Here is a 25,674-nt window from a genome sequence, read left to right as displayed (position 1 = left end):
GAGAGAGAGAGAGAGAGAGAGAGAGAGAGAGAGAGAGAGAGAGAGAGATTTTTTCTACAACTTCCCCACTGCTCTACAAAAGTGCTCTGTGTAAAGTCAATACTCCTGTAGGGTCATGCATTCTGCATAAGAACATCCTTGCTGGTTTCGCTTTGTGCAGTACAGGCATGACAATTGTAGTCGAATATCAAACAAAATCATAGCAGGTAGCCAGAGACCGTGTGGCGTTCAAGAGAATCCATCATTAAACACACAGAGCATCATCTGATCAATTAAACAGCCAGTCTGAGAGCTTCAGCGGGTTCACAGATGAGTGCTGGTGTTTTGTGAATTCACCGCTTAAATGTGGGATAGTTCACCCAAAACTAAAAATTCTGTCATCATTTACTCATCCTCTTGTCATTTTAAACCTGTATGACTTTCTTTCTTCCGCAGAGCACAAAAGAAGACATTTTCAAGAAAGTTGAAATAGTCGTCCTGAAATATCAAGATCGTTTGAGGCATTTTCAACCTGCCAATAATTTTTTGCCCTGTTCACAGGTCAGCCCATGTGTACTGTATCAGGAAGAAACGGCTAAATATGGCTTAAGTTCCAGAATGCCCCATAAAGCACATTCAAGAAACAAAAAAATCATAATGTTTACTGTATGTTGCTATGGTAACAGGCTTTTCTAATGGCTATCGAATGTTACAGAAGGATGCACTGATTTTGGTTGCCTGGTCAGTTACAGAAATATAATCTTCTCCTGACTGCTGCATGTACAAAACAACAGTCCAATAGGCCGTTTGTGAACAGAGCGACACAGGAAGAAAGAATAACGTGCAGGAGAATGCAAATAGAAGAGTATAGCGGCCACACGCCGCTATACTGTATGTTCACATCATTTAAAGAGCAACACTACACAACCTCGCTCAACCTGTAATCATACAGACCCCTCACTTAGTTTTCCACTCTGAAACACTTTACACCTCAACATGAAGTGCATTTCCCATCTGAAAATTTCAATTGAGAGGGAAGGCCAATTCCAAGACAATTTCTGCTCCTAAAGATTTAGCACGACATGACCTTAAATAACCTCCTATCAAGGCCGATTTGCCATAGCACAACGTTCAACGTTCGGCACTACGACTGCGTTGATCAAATCAAAGTTGAACCAAACCATTGCCAAAAAAGAAAATGGAATGAGCTTCCATCCGCATACTGTGCAAATTCCACTGGGATTATGTTTTCCTGTGGTTAGCTGCCAGTTTCCCGGCTTTCAGGGCAGAGCGGCATCATGGCCACTGCCAATACAAAGCTAGAATTACCAAACGCAAAATCGTATCTACTTCATCCTCGCTGGCTTTGAAGTTTATTTGGGGCCATCCGCATCATACGTACCGGGCTTTCCTTTTATGTTGCAATTATAAACCCGAATGTATGACAGGTGGTAATTTACTGGTGCATGAATGTCCAAATATGTATCCAGTCAGGCTGGTACTTAATTTCAATGGAGATATTGTAACTAAAAACGGAATTAAGTTTTTACTCAAAGCAAACCCAGGCATATAAAAAGGTTTTCAATGCCAAACAAAATATGCAAGCATCATTTTTGCTGTTGTTAAGGGTTTGTCAAGGGTTTACATTTTATCAAGCGGTGAAAGCTACTTTTTGACCTCTGGTATCTAGGATATAGACGGTTTCAGCATTATGTGGCCCAAACGTAACTACCGGTAGACCTCCGCAAAGAATCTATAGCTGTTAAGTAGTTTTAAATTTATTCAATACAATTGATATACAATAAAATATAAATGAACATAAATAAATAAATTTAATTAAAATGAATCAATTGTTATACTATAACCAAATACAGACCGGAAGTTAACGTATGATGATTCTATTATTTGTGAGGCAATTCATCATTCATATTTTTTCACCCTCATGTCATTAAAATCTATATATGACTCTTTTCTCTGTGGAACACAAAAGAAGGTATTTTGAGAAATGTTTCTGTGGTTTTGTGTCCGTGCAATGGAAGTCAACGGGGTTTGTGTCCTGCAGAAGAAACAAAGTCATTCAGGTTTGGGACGATATGAGAGTGAACAAATGATGAAAGAACTTTTATTTCTGGGTGAACTATCCCTTTATGTCAGTGCTTCTCAAACTGGGGGCCCCAAGATGGATCCAGGGGGGCACAGGTTTTGTGGCAATCAAAATTTATGCAATCAAACATCAGAAAAATAATACCACCAACCAAAAGAATTGATGTTCCTTGTATAACTGAATATGTTTTTGGTTTAATAAAAATTTGAAGTTTAAGATTTCAAGTTTTTATTTGGGGGCCCGCAAAGCGATGGACCCTACCCAAAGGAGGCCTTACAACGAAAAAGTTTGCGAACCACTCGTGTAATAGTTTAGCTGGACTATAGAGACCGCATGAGGACGCGATATAGTATCACCAACACCAGACAATTCATTCACTTTCATTACAGTTCTTCTTCTTGCTCTGAGGAATGAATTCCTCTTCTCAAGTAGCGACAAACAAATCACATCATCTCCAACCCCCACGCACACAGTCAGTCTGCATTATTTTCACTCATTTACTGCCACAGTCTCAGTTACCGCTCATTATATCTGCTTCAATTATATCCAGTATAAACATGATCAACACCGACTGATTTTAAGGCCTATGGTCTCTTGTTTCAGAGGAGACACTGATATGTCAACACATTCTACTTGTTATTGTCACCTTTATGTCAGGTGGACCTTGAGGGTGTCTGATAATAACAGCCGGGGCCGACACGACGTTCGCTGGTATTTGCAGTCTCATGGAGGCCAGTCCACACAGGCTTACAGCACATTTAATCTTCAAACAAACTAGTAAATATGAAAGCCACGCGAGTTCATGGATCAGAGCAGTGTTTGGATTTTACAGCAAGTCAACGGATGGGAAAGATAAAACATCCTGACATGAAGGTGGTTTAATATCTGCACATCTGCACTTGTCATAGACTGGAGGATAATATACATACAAATTTGTTTCATTATGTCAGACTGAAAGTGTACGATGCTTTATATTTTAGTGATTTCTGCCTAATATAAAATATCTGACAAGTCTATTTCATTTAGACACTTTCAATTTAGTAGCATAACCGGATGAAAAATCCTCACTTGTGGCAACGCTCTGGCCTTTACTGCAAATGACAAGGCGAACAATATAAAAAGCTTTCAGGAAGAAAGACTATCTTAGTCTTGTGTTGCAAATGATTTTTTTCTGCATTTTCATGATCCCTCCTGTCTAACAGACTACCCAGACACCTATACCTTGTGTTGATTCACATTGATTCTTTTAACTTTAATGCAAGTCAAAGAGAAGATCATTGATGTGGTTTAACATACAAAACCACTGTCATTCAGTGCAAGCTCTTCATTATAAATGGCATTCATTTAATCTGTATTGTCTGCTCTAATGACAGTTTGACGGGAAATGACAAGTACTAACAGCCAACTTGATTATTATATATTTCTTAAGAAAATGTCAGTGGTCCGTCCCTTTGTAAAGCTTATGCTGCAGCTTATAGGGAGCACCTGCTAGTGTGTTATCGATGGTTGGTAGGTGGTTGTCCACCAGTCCAAGAAAAAAGAGTCAGGATGATATTCTGATGCTCACTAAATAGTCATCTGAAAACTCATCAGCTGTGTGATAGCAGCACATTATGCGTTTCATCACATCATAACGAACGGCGTGTTATCGGACAAACAAAAATGAAAATGGTCATCATTCACTCAACCTCAACTTGTTCCAAATCTGTCTTTGTTCTACGCGACACAAAGAAAGATATTTGGAAGAATGTTTGCAACCAAGTAGTTCCTGGGCACTATTGACTACCATAGTAGGACAAAACTACTATAATGGTCAATGGTTCTTAAAAAGACTGTTTTTCTCTGTTTGTCTTATGTTGCATCTTAGCTGTAAGCGCTTACAATGTATTATTATATATAAGTCACCCAATAAAGCACCTTAAACAGAAAAGTGAGAGAGAGAAAAAAAAGAGAAAGAGATAGAGGTATTGCACATGTGGCAGGCAGTTAAGTCCAGCATCCATTAGTCTTTTCCTCCATCAACACCCTCGGACACAACGTTCTGCTCAAAGGCTCGAATGATTTTCTTATCGACGGTGAGGGCAGCAAAAGTAAGCCGAAGAGCTCGGGCGAGACACAGCAATAATATAGGATTTCTATCCACACATGAGGTATGGACTCACAAGCATAAACATCTACTGAACAGAACGCAACAGGCAGCCGTGCCTACAATAAAAAGGAGGCTCTCCATCTTTGCCATGATGTCATGTCTTATCTCCATTACAACAAATGGACACGACGTGCTTGCAACCCTGTGTCCTTATCATGTAATTGCTCTAGCAGAATGGAGGGACTGACAAGCACTTTGATGAAAGGTTAGATATGTGGTTGGGTAGGAGACAGCTCTGGTCCACAGCAGAGATCAGAGGAGGACAAAAGGCTCCTGTAGGGAGCTCTCATTCTCAGTCGGCAAGCTCACAGACTTCCTACGGTCTCTGTGCTGATTTACAGGATTTTTTATGCTATTTGCAGATGGGGCACCTGATATACCTGAAATCATTACAAACTTTAAATTATACTCAAGAGTTTTCTTTGAGGCACCCTGTAGCAGAAAATTAGACACGGTGGTCTCATAAAACGCATTTTAATCGTGATAACAATTTCTGCCTCCCACGAAAAGTTCTGCAGATGTTCAATGTTCCTCGTGAAGAGCCAAAAAAGGTTATTCTATGGCACTGCTTAGCACCTTTAATGGCACGTGAAAAAGAAACTAATTGCAGTCCGTCACTTTACATGTTGGCATGCTGGTCTTTATTGTGAAAAAAAATTGCAGAGTGGACCAAACTTTTATTCCAACTGTCAAAAGTCCACAAGCTACATAAGACTCACTGCCAGTTATGTATCTCAGTCAGCACAAAAGTTAAGAAAACTTTACATCACTTACGGAACAAGTGCAAAGGAACGTGGAAGTGTGTATGTGTGTCATGAGAACTTATAAACAGCAGGGCGTTTAATGGGACGGGGTGTCAACATATCACCACGTAAGAGATTAAAGGCCCTGGATGTAACTCGGGCACTAACAGAGAAAGTAAAAAATAAAACGCAACCAAACACTGATATATAGCCGTGCTGTTAAAGAAATAAGGAACATATTCCAAACAGATGGGCGACAATGCTATATCTAACAAAGAGAAAATTGACTTCTGTTCACCCTGCAAAACTTCAAATTGAAAGTGCCTGCGGCAGAACCAACGGTGCTCTAAAATAAAGAGGAATCGTGGGTAATGGCATCCGTGGGCATCTTGTTTATTGTGCTGTTTTGTTGATGGGCTGTGAGGAAACCTCCAGCAGGCATCTGTCAGCTTACTCATTTTGGAGAGGAACAGTGTGGGAACAAAAGTGCAATTTCATTTAACTAGACTTCCCACAGCCAGTAAATGGAAGTGTTCCCTTCTATTAGCCGATGCTAAATCGCTAATAAACATCGTTATTGTTAATGAATGTGATTTACTGACACGTCGTCCCTAAATAAAAAGAAAGCCGCACAATAGGGAGTGAACATTCGGATGTGATGGAAAGCAGGAAACTTAAGTATCAATCTATCCACTTTGTCTAGGGTTGGAAAGGTTCCTTGTCACACACTACTGTCTGTGAGTTTAATGTTCGAGTAAATCAGCAGCTGTACCTGAACATTAGACTCCCTTCTGTTGTCTGGGGCACGCCTAGAATTATCAGATGATTGATGTGTCCCTACGGCCTGAACTTCTATTAGAGGTCTGTATCAAAATGTGTCTCTTGGGGAAGATAGGCTGATGAATCAATGAATGCTGCATAAGACCGGTTGCTAAGAAAGAAAAGGACAGATCCCAGGACACTACCAATTGTTTACTTTAGAAATTAGACGAAGTAAACTGAAACTTTTCCTATAAATATTGCCAGAATAGGTCTCAATATTATCTCACACTGGGCTTAGATGGGCTAAGACAGTGGTTCGCAACTGGTCTAGCCATGGGACCCACATTTTCCCATGGTCAACAAGCCACGACCCACTTTTTAGGATATATGACGTCATATGTAGTCAAAAAAAAAAACGAGTGACTAACACTAAAATACTAACAAGAATTTGTGATTAATATGACTAATACTGATGAATGAACAGCCGATATGTTAAGGTTAAGGCTATTAAATAGCCGTCCCAAACTACTTTTTTAAATCAAATTGTTGTTTGAGCCACCACCGTAATATAAACATTTACAAATAACAAAAAGCGAAAATAACATGGCAATTTGGGGTTATGGAAACAAGAGTTACCATGGCGAAGACAATACTGTTAATGAAAGATGAATATCATACCTTCATGTAAATCCTTCCAAGTTAACACACGAAGAACCATTTATGTGATTTTAGGTACTTTACTTTTATTTCACACGTTGCATGACATGCTCATAGTTTCTTTCGCACTTTAGTGAAGACAGCACGCGCCACCGCATTTGCGTGAGTATAGCACCGTATAACTTCTGACAGGACAGGATTCATTTTTCAGAGGTGAAAGACTTTTTATTTCGTAACAAGTTAAGAAAACAACTATAGAATAATGACACTGACATTCATCAGCCTGATAACATTTCACCTAAACGAAGATATTGAATTGGGATCGTGCACATCTTTCAAAATAAAAGTCTCACATCAGAAAACCATTTAGAATTACGTTTTTTGTTGTTGATGTTGTTTCTTAGACTGTATACTCTGCGACCCACCAGTTGAGAAACAGTGGGCTAAGATACCAAAATTTACCATCATAAGTCAGAGATTCCAATATCAAGTTAAACATTTAGTTAGACCTCAGGTTTGGTCATATGACGTTCGACAAAAACCATTTACATTTAATAATTAACAATATGATTGTTTATAAATCAATATTCTCAGATATTAAGACTTAAGACATGCAATTAAGCTGCTCTCAGATCTTCAGATTCTTACTCACTTCAGAGGCGAACCTACATTAAAGGGATAGTTCACCAAAAAATGAAAATGTGTCATCATTTACTCACCCTCAGATTGTTCCAAACCTGTATACATTTCTTTGTTCTGCTAAACACAAAGGAAGATATTTGGAAGAATGTCAGTAACCAAACAGATCTCATCTCCCATTAACTCCCATAGTATTTATTTTTCCTACTATGGCAGTAAACGGGGGGTGAGATCTGTTTGGTTACTGACATTCTTCCAAGTATCTTCCTTTGTGTTCATCAGAACAAAGAAATTGATACAGATTTGGAACAACTTGAGGGTGAGTAAATGATGACAGAATTTTCATTTTGGGTGAACTGTTCCTTTAAGATGACTTGAGAGGAAACATAAGAGAAAACTGAGTTACATAACTGAAACTTACAGTATCTGAAAACTCCATAACAACTCAAACAGCAAATACTAAACAATTAAAAGCAAATACACTTTAGAACCGTCAACCTCCTCTGTCACCCATGTTGCCTTGTCTACTAGTACAACAGCTCTATGGTCTGAGGCATGACATGAGGGAATCTTCTACTGTGTGTGTATGTATGTGTGTAAAAGGATGAGTTATCATGGAGAAAGATTGTGTCTGTGATAAATAAAGAATGGGCGGGGGGTTTGAGGAGGAGTGTAATGGAGGTTAGAACCAAATGACTTTGTCCCTTCCCTCCTCCTTTGGTAAACTTTCTGGAAAAAGACAATTAGCAGCGGAATCTTTTATCACACAGGCCAGCTGCAGCGGTCAATAGAGATTAGCTTAATGTGCTGCTCTAAGTCCTGTTTTCCAGACTTTTCGGTCCGGTTTAAACTGTGGGGGTGTGGTAAAGAGTAGCTGCAAGAGAATGAACCTATCGCTCCTTCACAGCGAGAAGATGAGCAGAAGACGCTGACGGTTCCTCAGCACATACTCCAACCCATCACAATCAATACAGGATCTCTCTCGCTCGCTATAGACACACACGCACACACACACACACACACACACACGCACGCACGCACGCACGCACGCACGCACGCACGCACGCACGCACGCACGCACGCACGCACGCACGCACGCACGCACACACATCATTAGGGTAATTAGAGTGCAGATGTGATTATAAGGAGGCTCTTATGGTTAATATGTGATTATTTCCGTTTATTGGCCAAAGCAGTTAATCAGAATCTCATTAATGAACAGAGAGCAAATGAAGCCCAATAGTGAAGCGGCTAAATTCACAACTCCTGCCATTTATATCCTTTCCATAGGCAACAGCGCTGCATACAGTACCGTGCAAAAAGCATAATTATTTAAATATTTATGTTTAATCATACACAAACTTATAAAATGGGCAATTCCAGTCTTATGGATGTGACATTTTCAGTCAAAACCTGAAATATAAATTCGCAGAGAATGTATTTATTACAAATATATTGAATCATTCATTTATATTTTACAAAACCCCTGTTGATAGAGTCCAGACATCAGAAAAATATCAGTCCATGCACAAGTTTTCAATTTTAAAAGAGAGAAGAATTCATGTGACTAAAAAGGATGCCCGTTTTTGAGACAACATTGTGGGATTTCTGTGAATTAAAATGTGCAAACCAGAAGCAATACCCAACAAATAGAGTAGGGATGACTCCTCATAGACTACAAAATAGTTATTTTATTTGAATTCTCATGTCCCCATTTATGAGGAATATGGACCGTTATATATGTGACAATTCACTTACCTGACCATAAAAAACAATGCTTTAAACAATTCTTTAAACATTTTAAGAGAGACTTCAGAGAGAAATTTAAACCACCAAATATTGACATCTGACCTATCAGTATGATCAAAATGCAGCAATTTAAAAAAAATTATCAGACCACATTGAATTATTTTCTGCAAAAAGCTAGATTTTTTAATCTACACTACTCCATCTAAATATATGTCATATTATACCATGGTCTATTTGAATACTCGATTCTGATTGGCTGGAAGGTGTGCATTAAAACCCTTTAACGCACAGGTAGCTCCAGTAAGTTTGTTTACATTTGAAATTTAACTGACAAAATCACTGTAATTTTCACCTGTTTGATCTAAAATTTCACTGTAAACATCAATAAAAGATTTAACTTGTCAAATGACCATGGTATAAAATGGATAATCCACAGCTAACCGTGCGTTAAAGGATTTTAATGCACTTCCACTTCGCGTCGGGTGGTTCATGGCCTCCACGTTGTGCATTAAAACCCTTTAACGCACGGCTAGCTGTGGATTATCCCTTACGTAAAGGCAGAGTCAAATACGCGTCCCAGATCAAAGATCATAAAAATTACACTTTTTCTTTCCATTCTTCTCATTGTGCTTTACCCATTAGAAGTAACAGGTGAAATGAGGGGTCAAAAAGCCCCTGCGAACAATCACGTTCATTTCACGCTAATGATTTTACCTTTCATTTGAAGTAGCATCTGAACATCACGACACCTGGAAAAAGGACAAATGGGCTTTCACTTAGATTTAGTGGCACCATATGCGTGTAGCACAAACCCAGACAGAATCAACAAGGTGTATGAATAATGCATGACAATTTACAACCATTAAAGGAATATTCGCAGGCAGAGCACGTCTAGCTGTATGATATCACGATACAGGCTGGTGTGCAGATGTCTCGACTTTCTAATAAAAAAAAGGCCATGGGTGGCCATGTTTTTCATCACATCGCAGACAGCAGACTAGAGTTACCATTATATACGAGTGAGTTCCACTTTATTTCGACACAAGATTCTTGTCTTGGCAGACTTTGCCAGCTCTGGTAATTGGCACCCTTTGGATGCTTATGACAAAAAGAGCCCCACCCATCTCTTCATCCATGAAAATAGCACCAGCAACAGATATGCCTGTATAATCTCATTGAATAAGATTATTTTAAACACTTAAGTCACTTAGGGATGACTCACCCAACAATATGTCTATCTTCTTTTGTGCACAAGAAAGAACGTCACACAGGTTTGTAATGACACCTTCCAGAACGGCCAAGTGGTAATCTTGGAGTGGTAATCGATGATCAGCTAAACTTCACAGATCATGTAGCCAGCACCACCCGGTCCTGTAGATTCATCCTCTACAACGTTAGGAAAATTAGACCTTTCCTGTCCGAGCATGCTACCAAGTCCTAGTCCAGGCTCTTGTCCTGTCCTGTCCGGACTGGACTATTGCAATGCGCTACTGGCTGGACTTCCAGTTTGCACAACCAAACCTCTACAGATGATCCAGAATGCAGCTGCAAGAGTGGTCTTCAATGAACCGAAAAGTGCGCACGTCACTCCTGTCTTCATTAAGTTACATTGGCTCCCTAAGTCGCTCGCATCAAATTCAAAGCTCTGCTCTTGGCCTACAAGACCACCACTGGTTCAGCACCCCCATATCTTCACTCGCTAATACAGACTTATGTACCCGCCAGAGCCCTACGCTCTGCAAATGAACGAGGTCTTGTAGTGCCATCCCAAAAAGGGAATAAATCACTCTAACGTACCTTCTCTGGATCTGTTCCACACTTGTGGAATGATCTGTCTGCTGCTACAAGATCAGCAGATTCTGTAGCCATCGTTAAGAATCGGCTGAAAACACATCTGTTCCGTCAGCACCTGACCAATTAGCTCTGACTTCTATCTCTTTTCTACTCTTTCTATCCTTTAAAAAAAAAAAAAACTTACCTTTGTATGCTGTGGTAGGCTATGAGACCAGTTTTAATGCGCTTATGCTTTTTGTTGTCCTCATGTTGTTCCAGTTGCTTCCATTGTTTCCCTCATTTGTAAGTCGCTTTGGATAAAAGCGTCTGCTAAATGACTAAATGTAAATGTACATGAGGATGAGTAAAGGATAACAGAATCTATCCCTTTACATGTCACTCAAGCATATGGATAAAAATCAAGCACGCGCGATATAACCAAGATCCTGGAAGGATTGTTTAATGCAACGCTTTTTGGCAAACGATCCAACTCTGAGATTTTACAGCTTTGAAAACAGTAAAGATAAAGCACAAATAATGATGCAATATCACAGTAAAAGCATAATGGAAATACACATTCCCTTCATTTGAAATCACCTACATTTATACTATATGGTATGTAAAAATTTGTATTTGAAATGTCCAACAATTCAGTATGCATAAAAAAACAGCATGCAAGAAATCTCAGGATGGTCCACTGCCTCTGCCAAGATTTTTCAGGATGTGTTGGCAGAACACTTTTCTATCCCATCAGCCCATGGGAGCTGACGAGCAGCCAAATTCAACAAGTTAATACATGTAAGTACCGTTTAATAGAATTGAAATGACTTCTCATGGTTAAATTGCACTTTAACAACACCTGAAAACATTTTTTCACTGCTGTTATTACGTCATAGGGGAGCAAACTATGTAGAATGGTAAAAGTAGTATGTTTGGAATGTATGCATACTAAACTCACACATACTATAAACAACATACTGATTTAGCAGTCAAGATGTAGGTACTTAATGTAAATCATACTGTCACAGCGATTTTAGTTGCAGTGACAGAGTCACCATCTTAAAACCTCAAAAATGAGGTTAAGCATACTACACATGAAGATCGTTACTGAATAATTATAAATATAATATATATATTTTGAATAAATCTTTTAGAACACAGTGTCTTTTATTTTTCAAATGGCAACATTATGCGAATTACAAATGCTAGTCATTTTAAATACACTGAGAGTTGTACATGGTGGGGGAGTTTTGGCCAATGGCTTTTTCATCATACATTTAGAGTAATCGGGCACTAACATAAGAGTCCTTAACTGAACTCTGTACGTGTATAATATTGAGAGTGTCCTGTGAAGTGGAATACACCAAAAGAAAAATATTCCCAACAGCTCAGCCTGAGAGGAACTGTTGAAGACTAACATATGACACATTACACAATCCTCTAATCCTACTGAGCTCTGGGCACCGAGAGAGTATTATGTATACTGCCATTAGATGGGCTTTTATGTATGTTACGAAAAGAATGAGTAGAGAGATGATGAGAGAAGAGATTAGAGGAGAAAAGAGAGATGAGATTTGAGAGAAAAATCGAGGAAAAGATGATGGTGAGATGAGATTAGATCTTGGAGAAGAGGAGAAAAGCAGAGCGGTGAGAGGAAAAGTCTCACAATAGAAGAGAATAAAGCGTTTATCCTCACATGGCCTTCAAATTATGCCGATTTATCAGTCTCTCTCTCTGGAATATCTAAATTACGCAGGCGAACTCAATGGCCTTTGAATTTTGTTTGCCTTGACTAGTCAATTAGTTCCGCCACTATTCGACTCATTGGGTGTCGACCTGTCATAGATCACGACTTTAATTGCGTCTATTCTGTAAAGCTACAGGAGGAAGATTTCTTTGTCTACAACCTGTACATCCGTATATTCATATATTTGGAAATATATGCAAGCATATGTGGAGCTTGGCGAAAGTAAAAAGGCAAAACTGGAGTGTCACAAAGCCTGCTGCTGTGTATATCAAACACAATCTCACAGCAATTTTAATTTCGTATCTTATTTGCACACCTTAGTACGATTTCAGTACTATTAGTATGCCGTTACAGTAAGTAACTTTCTCTAATTATTTCATGTTTTTGTATGATTCACATGATAGGAATTTATGCGAAATCGCCACCTCGTAAAACCCGCAAGATTAGGTGGGCGTATCGGATATGACTTCATTGTACAAGCCATTTTTGATTTGACTAGAGGTAGACAAAAACATTTGGTTGTACTTGTAACTTGTAAAAACGAAAGACCATAACCGCTGGAAATCTAAATCCAAAAATGGACCAATTCAGGACAGAATATGTAAGGTGTAAATTAAAACAGCAGGGTTTTCTTGTGAAGCAGGGTTGGCACTTGTTAACGGAATCACTGAATTATGGACTATAATGACTAGATTAGACTAAAGGAAAAGCAGAATGGCTCCCTGTGGAAAAGACCTGAGTCACAGGTCGACAGCACTAACAAATATAAACCAGGTCCAACAGGGAAATTCAAACCGCTCTAAACAGGTCGTTTCATTAGAGTCTAATATGCAAGAATGCTTTTATTGTGTGTGTTTTATGTTCCTAAATAAATGTTGATTCTTAACAGTGTGGAAATATATTCACCTTACAGTCAACATAAAAAAACATTCATTTGCACAGTGGGACCAGTTACATGTATTTATCATTTATGAGCACACATTATCCCAAAGATATTAAACTCATCTTCCTTCTTTAATCAAAACGTAAAAACTTGCTCCCTCTACATTTAGGCATCTCTAAAACCTTTTTGTTGATGTTGGTATGAAACACAATTCAAAATCCAATAAATTCCTAAGGGAAAAAGTCCTTTCAGGTTAAGTCAGTTAACGCAATAGCTATCTTGGTAAATATTTCCATATTTCAAATCAGAAATAAAATTGGAAAATAATGCCACCATAAAAAATTGGGTTTTAGTCATAAACATTTAGCTCACGATTCGATACAATAAACAACACGGGGTTCATGATACAATAGTATCACCACATTTTGAATTAAATTTAAAAAATGGTATTTAAATAACAGATTAATTTCTGAAGCAGTAACAATTTTTTAATACCATTTTGTGTTATACATACAACTTTGTAAACCTATGTAAATTAATAAAAACTGAAAAAGGTCCGTCGCTGAAAAATAAAACAGAAAAATAAAGAAAGTAATCATGTAGTTAAACCCCAACTACGAACTTTTTAAAACAGTAAAAGCACTAAAAAACATTAAAACACAAGTTCACACAGGTCACGTGTTTGCATCTCAGCCAATAGGATGAAACGGACAGTCCTATCATAACACAACACATGTAACAAATAAGTTTTGTATCATTTGTATCTTTTTTGTTACATACGGTGTCACAATATCCCCTTAAAAACAAACTAAAGACACCCCAAGCCTTAAAGGGATAGTTGGTCCCCACTGACTTGCATTGGTTTTGTGTCCATACAATAGAAGTCAATGGGGACCAATGTTTTTTGGTTACCAACATTTTTCAAAATGATTTTGTGTTTTGCAGAAGAAAGAAAATCACAGGTTTAAAATAGCAACAAGCGAGTACACAATGGCAGAATTTTTATTTCGAAGGTGAACTATTCCTTTAACATCGAAATGTAGCGGCTGTTTATAGTTCTGACTCAAATGAGGATTCCACGATATCTAACATTCTCCCTGATAACAGTAATTTGAGGGCGGACTACATGAAGAACTCTCCTGTTCATCCCACAACACACATCCTGCTGATTGATGCTCCAATAGCTTGTCAGACCCTTAATCACTGGATCACAAACACAAGATACAGGATATCTATGATTGGACGGGTTGGAAGTTAAGTGTCGTGGTGACTGTACTGTAAATCTGAGGTGCGGTACAGCTCTCTGTAGACCATTAGTGTCCAGCTAATGCTCCAGGTGGTTTGGCTGAAGCTGAGAGGATTAGTAAGTGACGCTTTAGGGGATCATGAAGCTGTAATGACCCTACTGGGAACTAGAGCATTGTTTTTTGCATGCGATTCACTCAAAGAATTACTGCATGCAGATGAAGTAATGGCTCAAATGAATGCACTTCGCATTCCACAATTCTGTATTTTGTAGGTACGTTCTGAGTGTTAAATTGTGGAGGATTTGGGGTACTTTGCCATGACTGGACACCATCACTCATCACTGGGATTTATATCAACATCTGTAAAATTCAGTTTAGCTGGTGGCAATAGTGTGATGTAGTAATAATCCTAATTTATGAACAAAATGTTATTTTGTCATGAAAACCATTAGAATTACTTTCAGCATGGTTGGTTACACGGACTGCAGGCGGTGAGCGAATAAGACGCAAACACGTGTACCTACAAATATCAACATGTGCAAAAGATAAACAACAGTAAATTCAGATATAATTCATCAATGAATGTTATTTCTCTATGAATGCAATGATGGAAAAATAATACATACAGTCTTTTCTTTCTATCACCCTCCATTACCACTGTAAAACTCTTTTGCCACTTATTCCAGTAATCCGGCAAGGGTTCAGTAAATTTGTTTACAACCAGTGATAGCAAACAAATTACCTAAAACGATCAACAAAGTTTCCCCCACACCACACCAGCTTTCTCACTTTAGACTTGGCGCTCAACAGAGTATCTGCTTCCATAGTAACAAAGGCGAAAACCTCAGTCTTTTTGAAGGAGATCCTGCTTTATGTTATGTAAAGAGTGTGAAAACTTCACTGCGATACAACTGGCACAAAGCCTGGCTTAGCCTACACTGCTTTAAACTGTATACAGGGGTCTTGCTTGAGTCTGTTTGCTATAAAAACCGACAATATAACAGATGTCTATAAAATGTATTTTACAGTTCCCTATAGGTGACGATTTAACAGTTTCAATGGATCTGGAAATACAAAATGAAGTCACCAAAAATAAATGTGTAAGTTTAGAAAATGTGCGTAACAACAAGTGAATGCTGGAGGGGTGTGGGAATGATTAGAAAAATAGGACGTAAGGACAACTACACATTACAGAACGAACTAATGGAGTGTAAATGTGTAGGGATGCATAAAATGCGTATTTATGTCCTGTAAGTTACAATTTTCTCATTGCATTAACGCATTGAGCATTTCTTCTATAGTATGTCCTCGTGCAAGAGTGTTTAATAATGAAAACAACATCAATGCAGAAAATCTCAGATACAAAACAGAAAAATATCATTTCTTATTTTTTTCTAGATTTTTACTATAAGCAGGACATATTTAAATGGATATAAAACATGCTTTTGTAAGATTCCTCCCGAAACAGCAGTTTCTATGAGCTACAAGTGCTTGTAAGCAGAATGTTGGTGTGCGAGTCATCGGATCTGCACGAGCAAGATATCACACAGGCGACTTTCTCAGATAAAAGTTATTCCTGTCGTTACATATGGATAAAGAAAAATGGACAGATCTGGAGGATATCCGAGCATCAAAGCAAAACCGTAAAAATGCCGTTCCCACCTAATCTGCTAAGTGAGAATAAAGATAAATGAGAGTATTAGAGAAACGTAGCCCGACTCTGTGGTTTGAGGAACAAGACAGTTGCTGGGCGACTGAAAATAATGCTTGAAAGCTGCAATCTCACTGATTAATATCGACATCAATGCACAAAGGCACCAGAGGTTCAAGGTAACAGCCAAGCAGGACAAATTACTGCCAGATTTTAAAATTGTGTTCCCTTCAATTGCAAAAAGGCATTTACCGTAAATGATCTCTGAAGCCTGTGTATATATAATTTGATTCTTCCCTCTTGTCTGTCAGTGACTGCGTGTGTCAATCTGTCAGTGAAATCTCAGAGCACACATACAGTGAGGTGTTATAAACAGCAAACAAACAAAAAACAAGAAACCCATCAATGGAAGCCACAGATGGCAGACGTGACTGATAGCAAGACAGATGCAAGAGGGGATGAGAGCAGAGCTGAGCTGGGGAGATGAAGAAGAGGAGAGAAGAGGAGGAGAGACTTTTTACCCACCTTTATTAACCCTTTTTACAAATCAATTATATTAAAATGACTTAAAAGCTGATACATTTTTTAAAATAAAAAACACTGGAAGAAAACATTATTAAATACAAAAATAATTGCATTAAGAATGACCAAATTCTCATCCTCATCAACTGTACAAAATATGTCACCTATGACCAAATTTCATTAAAAATATAAAAATATGCTTTAATTCAAAAGTGATAGTACACCTAAAAACGAACATTCTGTCATCATTTACTCACCCGCTTGTTATTTCAAACCTGTATGACCTTCTTTCTTCCGCAGAACACAAAAGAAGATATTTCAAAGAAAGTTGGTAACCGACCAGGGCTGGCACCCATTCACTTCTATTGATGGACACAAAACCAATGCAAGTGAATGGGTGCCGGTTAACGACATTCTTCAAAATATCTTCTTTTGTGTTCTGCAGAAGAAAGAAAGTCATACAGGTTTAAAATGTCAAGAGGGTGAATAAATGATGACAGACTTTTCATTTTTGGATGAACTTTATGCCTCTGAATAATAATTCTGGGTCGACAGAATATCACCTCTTCATTTTCTTTTTCTGTTAATCATATTGATAACTTCGTTTCGCCCAATATAAAATGAATTAAATAAATATTCTTTCTCTTTTCAGTAACACATTTTGGACCAAAAATAACATTTACTACTAAAAAACCTCCCCTAATCTCCCAACCAGAGAAGGAGAGACAGCAGGAGAGCAGAGAACATGAACATGAAAAAAGAACATGACAATGAAAAGAAAATACACACATATGTTGGGTTTCCATGTTTCCATAGAGACTTTTCAAAGACATAATGATGTTTATACTGTACAAGCTGTATATTCTACCCCCTAACCCTCTCCTATATTTAACCTTCACACAACCCTTTCGGCATTTTCAAATATATATACAAACATCCTTTAGTTTGATTTATAAGCTCTTATGGGGACCAAAAAAAGTATATGTAAGCATTTACAGTATGAATGTGTATTAAAGTACAGTATATTATAGTGAAAACCCATCTGTAAACCCCCAGAGGCAGGAAACCGAGAGAAAATACAGTCTTTTCCTCTCATTATCTGTTATCACACGACAGCTTGCACAGAGGTCTGTTAATAGGATTCGACAGAAGGTTGCAGCCTGCTTTCAGGAAATCCTCCCCCTGCTTATACCTGAACGTGCCTTCGCTTTTCAGAACGTGTCTGAGAGCTACAGTAACTGTACAGTCTGTGGTGGCACCGCGATAGATAAATATACTCTATATCCGCTCTGTTTTTTTCTGGTTTACACGAAACTATGAACGTCCGTGAGAATATGATATGATTAAGGCAGTCCATTTTAATGATCCCTAAACATACTTTGCTATTGTCTATTTTTGTCATTCTTACTACTAATGTTTGATTCCACGGGTCAAGAGCAGGTATAAGAGCTTAGTCATAAGTGGGATAATTTGGGCTTTCAATCACGGTAAAGCATCTCATATTATTTAAAGATAAGGACGATATTCTGGGAAACCTTTCTGGTGCCCACCGGGACGACATCAATGAACGTATGATCAGATGCGATTTGATTGGTCCAGGCGGGGTCGCTGCTCAGTTCATGTTGCACTTTTCGGAAGCAATTAATATCAGCCTTGACAAAAAACTGCAGAAAATGCTATACTTTGGTATCTGGTTTTCATCATGCAAATGTACAGATATGTGAATGTCTGAGCGCCACAGCACGGAGTGTATGTGTGTATGCGGATGCTTGAGACGACACGGCTATCAAATAACTGTAAAGTGGAACTCTTAAACAATTCAATTTGTACATTTTCCAAAGATAATATACACTCTTAAAAAAAGGTGCCATAGAAGAACCTTTTGTTTCCATAAAAAACCTTTAACATCTGAATATTAAAAAAGGTTCTTCAGATTATAAAAAAGTAAGGTATGGTTCTTTAAAGAACCTTTGACTGAATGGTTCTTTTTGGAAACAAAAATGGTTCTTCTATGGCATCACTGTGATTTATTTTTAAGAGTGTAGGTGATGCTTGACCATGGAAAACTCAAGGCACAATTCTAATGTTCTAGGTATTGGCAGGTGGTTGCTAGGGTGTTCTAGATGGTTGCTAGGGTGTTCTAGATGGTTGAGGCGGCTGATGCTAGACCAGGGGTGTCCAAAGTCGGTCCTGGAGGGCCGGTGTGCTGCAGAGTTTAGCTTCAACTCTAATCAAACACACCTGAACCAGCTAATCAAGAGCCGTTTCTCAATTCCAAGAACGCAAAGAACGGACTTGTGTCCTTGCTAGATCGGACTTGGCAAGAGGACGCAGACCGGCTATATTAGAAATGGAACAGCAGAGTACTTAATGTGTCACTCAGTCAAACACACGCAATACTATTTTACTTAATAGCCTATTTATTTTAATGTAGCTTTAGGTTTAAACGAAGTTAAATGAAATAATATGACAAAACACAACAGTTTGCTGTGATTCTGGCAACATGACTGCTCTGATTTTGTTTAGAATAAAATGAAATATGATGCAAAACACAATGCTTTATTATAAAGTGTAAGACATTTGTACAATAGGGAATATAACAAGCAAGTAATTTAGTCAAAAGTAACGTTACTCCAGTAGGAAGCGCTCCGGTACAACATTAAATCAAAAATAGAAAAGTGAAACTTAACTTTGCCGTCAGTCAAAACGATTTTCCAGACAATGGAAGTTTCTAGTACTTGAATCTGCCCCGTCGCCCTTGGTGGCTGTCATTTATGTTGCTTCAAACTGACAACTCCCATTGAAAATCTATTACTTCTTGTTGCTCCACCACCATGAATCACTCCAACACCATTAGACCAAAAACTATTCCTTTAGTATACAATGAGGAATTGTTGAGCCAAGTTGGAGCTAAACTCTGCAGGACACCGGCCCTCCAGGACCGACTTCAGTGTTTCCCCTAGGTTTATGGCTTTGGGGGGGGGGGGGGCTGCGGTCTCTATATATTTTTGCGGCGGAGGTCCGGACAATACTTTTTAAAATAAATAATGTTAAATTAATCAATCTAATATTTTATCAGACCATTTACTTTATATTCTGATAGCCACAGTCTGTATGAAACATAGAAGGTCTGGTAACTGAGAAAATGTGTTGTAGGCTCTGGTGCTGAAGCGAAGTCCTAGTGGTCTATTTTAATATTTAAAAAACTACTGACAACAAAATGTAACAGCTGAAATGAATATATCATGAGCAGGAGTACTTACAAAGTTACTAACGGCCTTTCCATGCCATTCATACTAGAACTGATTCTAAATATTCTTTCCAATTAAAACATGATTCCTCAATGTCGGACAACAGAGGAATAAAGTTAATTATGCCATTACTATTTTTCCCTGGTTGTTGTCTGTTGTTGACCACGGAATGGGACCGGGTTGGACCTGCACGGTTTCGGCGGGTGGGGCTTCCTGGGTCGCGGCTCGTGGGCTCTCCCTGTTCTTCGTGGACGTTGCTCGGTGGCTTTGGTCGGGGTCACTGAGTGCAGCTATGACACGTCAGAGGAGATCTGGCCCTCCCGGCTGAGCCTGGTTTCTCCCGAGGTTTTTTTTTCTCCATTTATTCATCATTGGAGTTTTGGTTCCTCGCCACAGCAGTGCAATGTTGGCTTGCTCACCGGGATTTATTTATTTATTCATTTATTTATTAGATATTATTTATTATAATGATCTTGCTTGGTCTATAAACACCATGCACTGTGCTGTGTTTTACCTTTCTGTGTTTTTCTTATTTGCTCCTGTAAAGCTGCTTTGGAACAATGCACATTGTGAAAAGCGCTACATAAATAAAATTGAATTGAATTGAATGAAATGCTCTTAACATGCAGATTATTTATGCTATTAATATCATAAATGCTATATGTAGATACAAGACGTTATGTTTTATAATCTGTCACACACCTATATAGCAAACAGTAAACTGACTGACAGCTAAAAATACTTTATTACTGCTGCATTTTACAGAAAAAGTGTTTAAGAAAAAGTGTCCATTAATTTACCTTCTCTTGGTGTCTGCAGGTCTTTATATGCGACGCGTCTTTGGCGGGAGAAGCAGCGCTCACGGAGCGGAAAGGGTTAAAATGAAGCGCGTTTGGCGCTAAATAAAGATATTAGAGGATATAGCGGCAAAATATAATCAACATAAATGTCCCTGAGTGCGCGTGATGTGTACATCTCAGTTATGTAGACGCGCTGCTCAATTTAAACCACAGAAATAGTCTGATTTTTTTAATGGTTGTGTCATGCGGTCCGGATGGAACGAAGGATAAGCTGGGTGAAAACCTGTCATCCGGTGGTAACTGGACTGTTGCTTGTCATTGGCAGGGCATGCGTATTTTCACCACCCTGGGAGCGTTTAAAAACACAATTTTTTTATCTGCTTTTCAGGTGGTTGACGCCACATATTTTCCCACACGCGCTATCTGTCCGCTGGTGAAAGTGTGCTTACCTGTGTGTGTGCGCGCACGTGTCAGTGTGTGTGTGCGCGCACTTCGGAATGCGATACAGTGAGCAGAGGAGAATTTTAAAGGCGCGACCACATAGAAACAGAAATGACATGGCGCTATGTAAATAAGATAAATAACATAATGCTATTTAGTTTGTTTAGTACGAGAACAGGAAAGGTAACCTTAAATGACTTTTCTTGTGATCTAACGCTACATAAAACATTTAATTATCTTGACCTTCAAGGGGACGGGAGGTGCCGTTGGAGGGGCGGGGCGCCCCCCCTAAGGTAATGGTAGGGGAAATGACCCTGTGCTAGACCATCCCTTAAAGGCACAGTTTCACCCAAAATGAAAATTCGGTCATCATTTACTCACCCTCATGTCATTCAAAACCTGTATGACCAAACACAACATTGTGGTCCCATTGACTTCCACTGTATGGACGCAAACCATCTTTTGTGCTTCACAGAAGAAAGAGTCACATACAGGGTGTGAATGACAGACAGAGTTGAACAAATGATGACAATTTTTATTTTTGGGTGAACTGTCCCATATAGTATCTATGGTGTTTTATTATACCTCAGACTATGTTCAATATGGATACCCTTGCAGCGAAGATAAACATGGTTTGTACTGAACCACAATGAGATTTCATCAGTAAATAATTGCTTGCTGGGAGCATAAAATCATTGAAATTCACAAGACAGTTAGAACCCCAAACAATTAGTTTTCTGATTTAGCTTGTCATGTTATTAATTTTGCACAATGTTGGGCCTTTGTAGCTCATGGTACATTCGAAATGTTTGTTGGCCTTTTTTGTTTAATTTTCCATAGTAAACAAGTCTGGCACCATGTCAGGTCTCCACATAACGGCCAAAGGAAAATCTGGGTCCAGCTGGAATCCACAACAGGAAAATACAATATTTAAAATAACAACACAAGGATTCATGTTTTAAAATGTTTCCGATCATGAAAAGAGAAGGTCCTTGAAAACACCTTGCTCATGCACACGAGAGACTTGGTCTCACAGGAGCAGCGAGCTGCCATCATTATGGCAATGGTGATGAGAAACTATTAGCTTCAGATGTGTCTCGCCGTAGTGCCAGCAGCGCTCGGCCCCCTTCGGTTCTCGTGCCATGCACTATTGTGAGGGCCAGAGGCAGATCATCCATCATAAACTCAACAAACTCATTTGAAAATCAAATCCAACAGCATGCAGTTGAGTCCACCAAAACAAAGAGGAAATTCTGGTACATTCTAGAGCTTTCTGTCCAACTGTTAAAACTAAAAACGGCCTTTTTGACCTCTTCTGAGATTTGATTTCTGCAAGTTCATTTCGGTTCTTGTCAACTAATCCTTTAAAACCCCACCAAACTTCGTGTTACACAGAAAAAGAAACTCACAAACTCCCATTCAGTTATGTAATCCAGCGAGTACAGTATCTGGTGAACACATCCATCTTTCAGATGTCTTTCCAATCCATCTGACCAAAGCCTGAAAAACAATTAACCTTTAAAGTAACTTTGTCGTAATGGCCTCCCCTAACCACAGGGGTTAAATGTCACACATCAACCCGTGTCGCATACAGTATACTGCATTCCTGTACAAAAATATGCAGTTGCCTGTGACATACTGGGCTGAAAAATACTCGTTTATGTAACCGAGACACGAACAGTTCCCAGATTCTTTTATAATCTGTACATCTCTATCTGGTTGTCATGATCATGATGGATTGGTCAGATTTTATGTTTTCTAAATCTGAAATTCTGCTTGATTCTGCGGCGTCGCCCTTGGTGGCTGTCATTTATGTTGCTTCAAACTGACAACTCCCATTGAAAATCTATTACTTCTTGTTGCTCCACCACCATGAATCACTCCAACACCATTAGACCAAAAACTATTCCTTTAGTATACAATGAGGAATTTCTCACATAGCAGCAATGCAAAGAACATACCGGAGGAAGACGACTCCAATGACCCGATCCCCTGGTACAAGGTGCACAGGCACTCGTGGGCAATCCCAGGATTGCATCATTCCAAGTGGGTTGTTTTTCCCAGAACATCTGTTCCCTTAAATTTAAAGGGGTGCTGCAACGGTGTGTCATGCATTCTGACTTCTTTACAATGTTAAACATGCTGTCTTCTCATGCTTAACTTGGTCAACTTGTCAAAAAACGAGTTCGGTGTATTACGTAGTATTTCTGTCCTCGATACACTCCCCCAGCGATCACACAGGTTTCTGAAAGTTTTTGCGAACATATAAAACTGTCTCGTAACAATTTTTCTTAGTCCCTTATTGGACAATTCTCCCGGAAAAGCACGCGGCATGCCCACGCGGCAGCAAGGGGAGCAGGAGAAGGAGCATGCGCAGACGTCACTTTCACTTGTGTGCAAGAGAAAGAGAGAGAGCATACGTTCACGAAGTTCAGGCGTTTGTTTGTTCACTGCATTTGGGTGATGAATGTTATATAAACCGTGGATATAACGCTGGATTTGGAGATCGTTTGAAACTGATATATGGAGCCGTACCAGCGCTAAAAGATGCCGCTGAACCACATACGGTGAGTGAAACTGATGTCTGTGTTTTGTTAGCAATGGATGCCTACGTGCTTTAGTTCAGCCTACCCCTCCCCCCCGCATGCACCGTATGCTTTCGGAAATAATCATACAGCTGTATCTATCTTTTTTAAATGTGATAAAACTAAATACTCTTCGAAGATACAAAGTATGCAATACTACTCTATAGGTACTCAAGATTAATATGAGATTGGCAGAAACCGCGTGTGTTAGGGCCGCTTTAACAGATCAGCGATGTTGTCAGCACTAGTGTTGTTTAATGGGGGCTTTGGTATAGTGGGACTTTATAATTACAATGTACAGTATATTTGATTATTTACACTAAATGTGAATAATGGATAACCGGCATTCCAACAGTGCTGATATTTACAGCACAGGGATGTTTCACGGTGCAGTTAGCTGTCGAATTAGGGATTATCTCACCTTTGAGGCAAAATGGAAACGCTAGAGTCGGGGATTACATTTTGAGCAAAAATAAATGATTGGTGTTGCTATGGCAATACTAAAAACTGATGCTTTGGCATCTTTGCAATCGTTTTCATAAGCAGAGGAAAAACTTCTACAAAATGTTTCTACTCTGAAAAATGATGGACTGTTTTGGAATATTCATATTTGACCCAACATCCATATTTGGGGTGAAAGAACCCAGGATTTTTGGTTAAAACAACATCATCTCAAGGCAAAAAAGTAACTATTTTACGATGTGGCTAGTTTTAGCTATTTCGTATGATGTCATTCGTACATTTTTGTACGATTTGCTTTCGCGCCAGTGACATAAGGGTTAGGGGCGGGGCATCAGTATTGCTTTTTATTGTAATCGTACGTTTCTGTATGATTCCCAATGTACAAATTCAAGCGAATAAGCCACCTCGTAAAATAGTTACGAATTCTCCTGAGATCAGGTTGGTTAAAACCACCCAACATGGGTAAATTTAAACCCAACAGATGGGTTTGTCCACATCTTATCCTACCAAACAACCAATCATTTTCTTTTAGCCATTTAGCCTAAAATGATGCTACTTAGTCCAAATCACAGGCATGCGGTATTCAATATAACAGCATTCCTGCAGCGAAACTGCATAATATTGCACAAATGATCAAATCTCTTCCATGTCTCTTGGTGACAATTTCATTCCAAATATATCAGGATTCAGCTCTCAATTAAGCTCTGAAACAGAAGACCGCTCCGTTTGCAATCTGTCCAGCAGTACTTCATCTGTTGCGTTAGCGAGCCTCGAGCTTGCTCCCTCCGACACGGTTTTCTTTAAGTTGCTCTGCAAAAATCCCTGCGAGACTTTACAAGCATTAAACGCTCTGGCAAATTAAAGTAATTGGCTTATTTGTATTTCATGAGTCATATAACAAACATGTCAGGTTAGCTTTTAATTTGTCTCTGTTGTGCAGTTAATGTGTGTATTGTGCTTCAGACGAAAGCAGACTATACATGGAGGGAACCAAAGTATGGCGAGAGAGATATGATTTAGTGTGGCCGCATTTGTTGCACCCCAATAAATCGCGGCACAATAGCCCCATGCTAATCTATCATCATAAAACACAGGCGCGCCGGTTGCATACCCATGACCCTCTGCTTTGAACATCACACTCGCAGACACCATCTACATGCATCACATTCCTTCACAACATGGACTGGTTATACAACCAGTGAATTTCATCAACCTGTGACAAAGATGTCAACGTGTATAAGCAATTGATATTGATCAATGCGACATGCAATTACACCACGACAGACGTGCGATTCGGATGCATGCTAAAGTCTTGCTCACCAAAGTCCCAGTTTCCAATTCAACACAGTCACCTGCTCACATTGAGGTCAAAGGTTAACATCTGTCAACGACAGATCAGTCCGTGCTATTCCGGCGCAGTACAGGATTAGATCTAGAAGCCATCCTTGTGCACATTTCATCTGCGCATACGGCCGCTGTATAGATTAACCCCGTTTTAGACAGAGCCCGGCGATGATAAAATAACCACAT

General features: G+C 39.0%; 1 protein-coding gene across 2 annotated transcripts in view; it reads right to left on the bottom strand.

The window, feature by feature from the left end:
- Positions 1–25,674, bottom strand: part of doc2b (double C2-like domains, beta) — a 182,789-nt gene that overhangs the window by 60,107 nt on the left and 97,008 nt on the right. The gene's annotated exons all lie outside the window — the stretch shown is intronic.

The sequence above is a fragment of the Triplophysa rosa genome, linkage group LG2 (genome assembly GCF_024868665.1).
Source record: "Triplophysa rosa linkage group LG2, Trosa_1v2, whole genome shotgun sequence".
In the NCBI taxonomy this organism is placed as follows: domain Eukaryota; kingdom Metazoa; phylum Chordata; class Actinopteri; order Cypriniformes; family Nemacheilidae; genus Triplophysa; species Triplophysa rosa.
The sequence above is the reverse complement of the archived record's forward strand: the minus strand, read 5'-3'. Positions and strand labels throughout refer to the sequence as shown.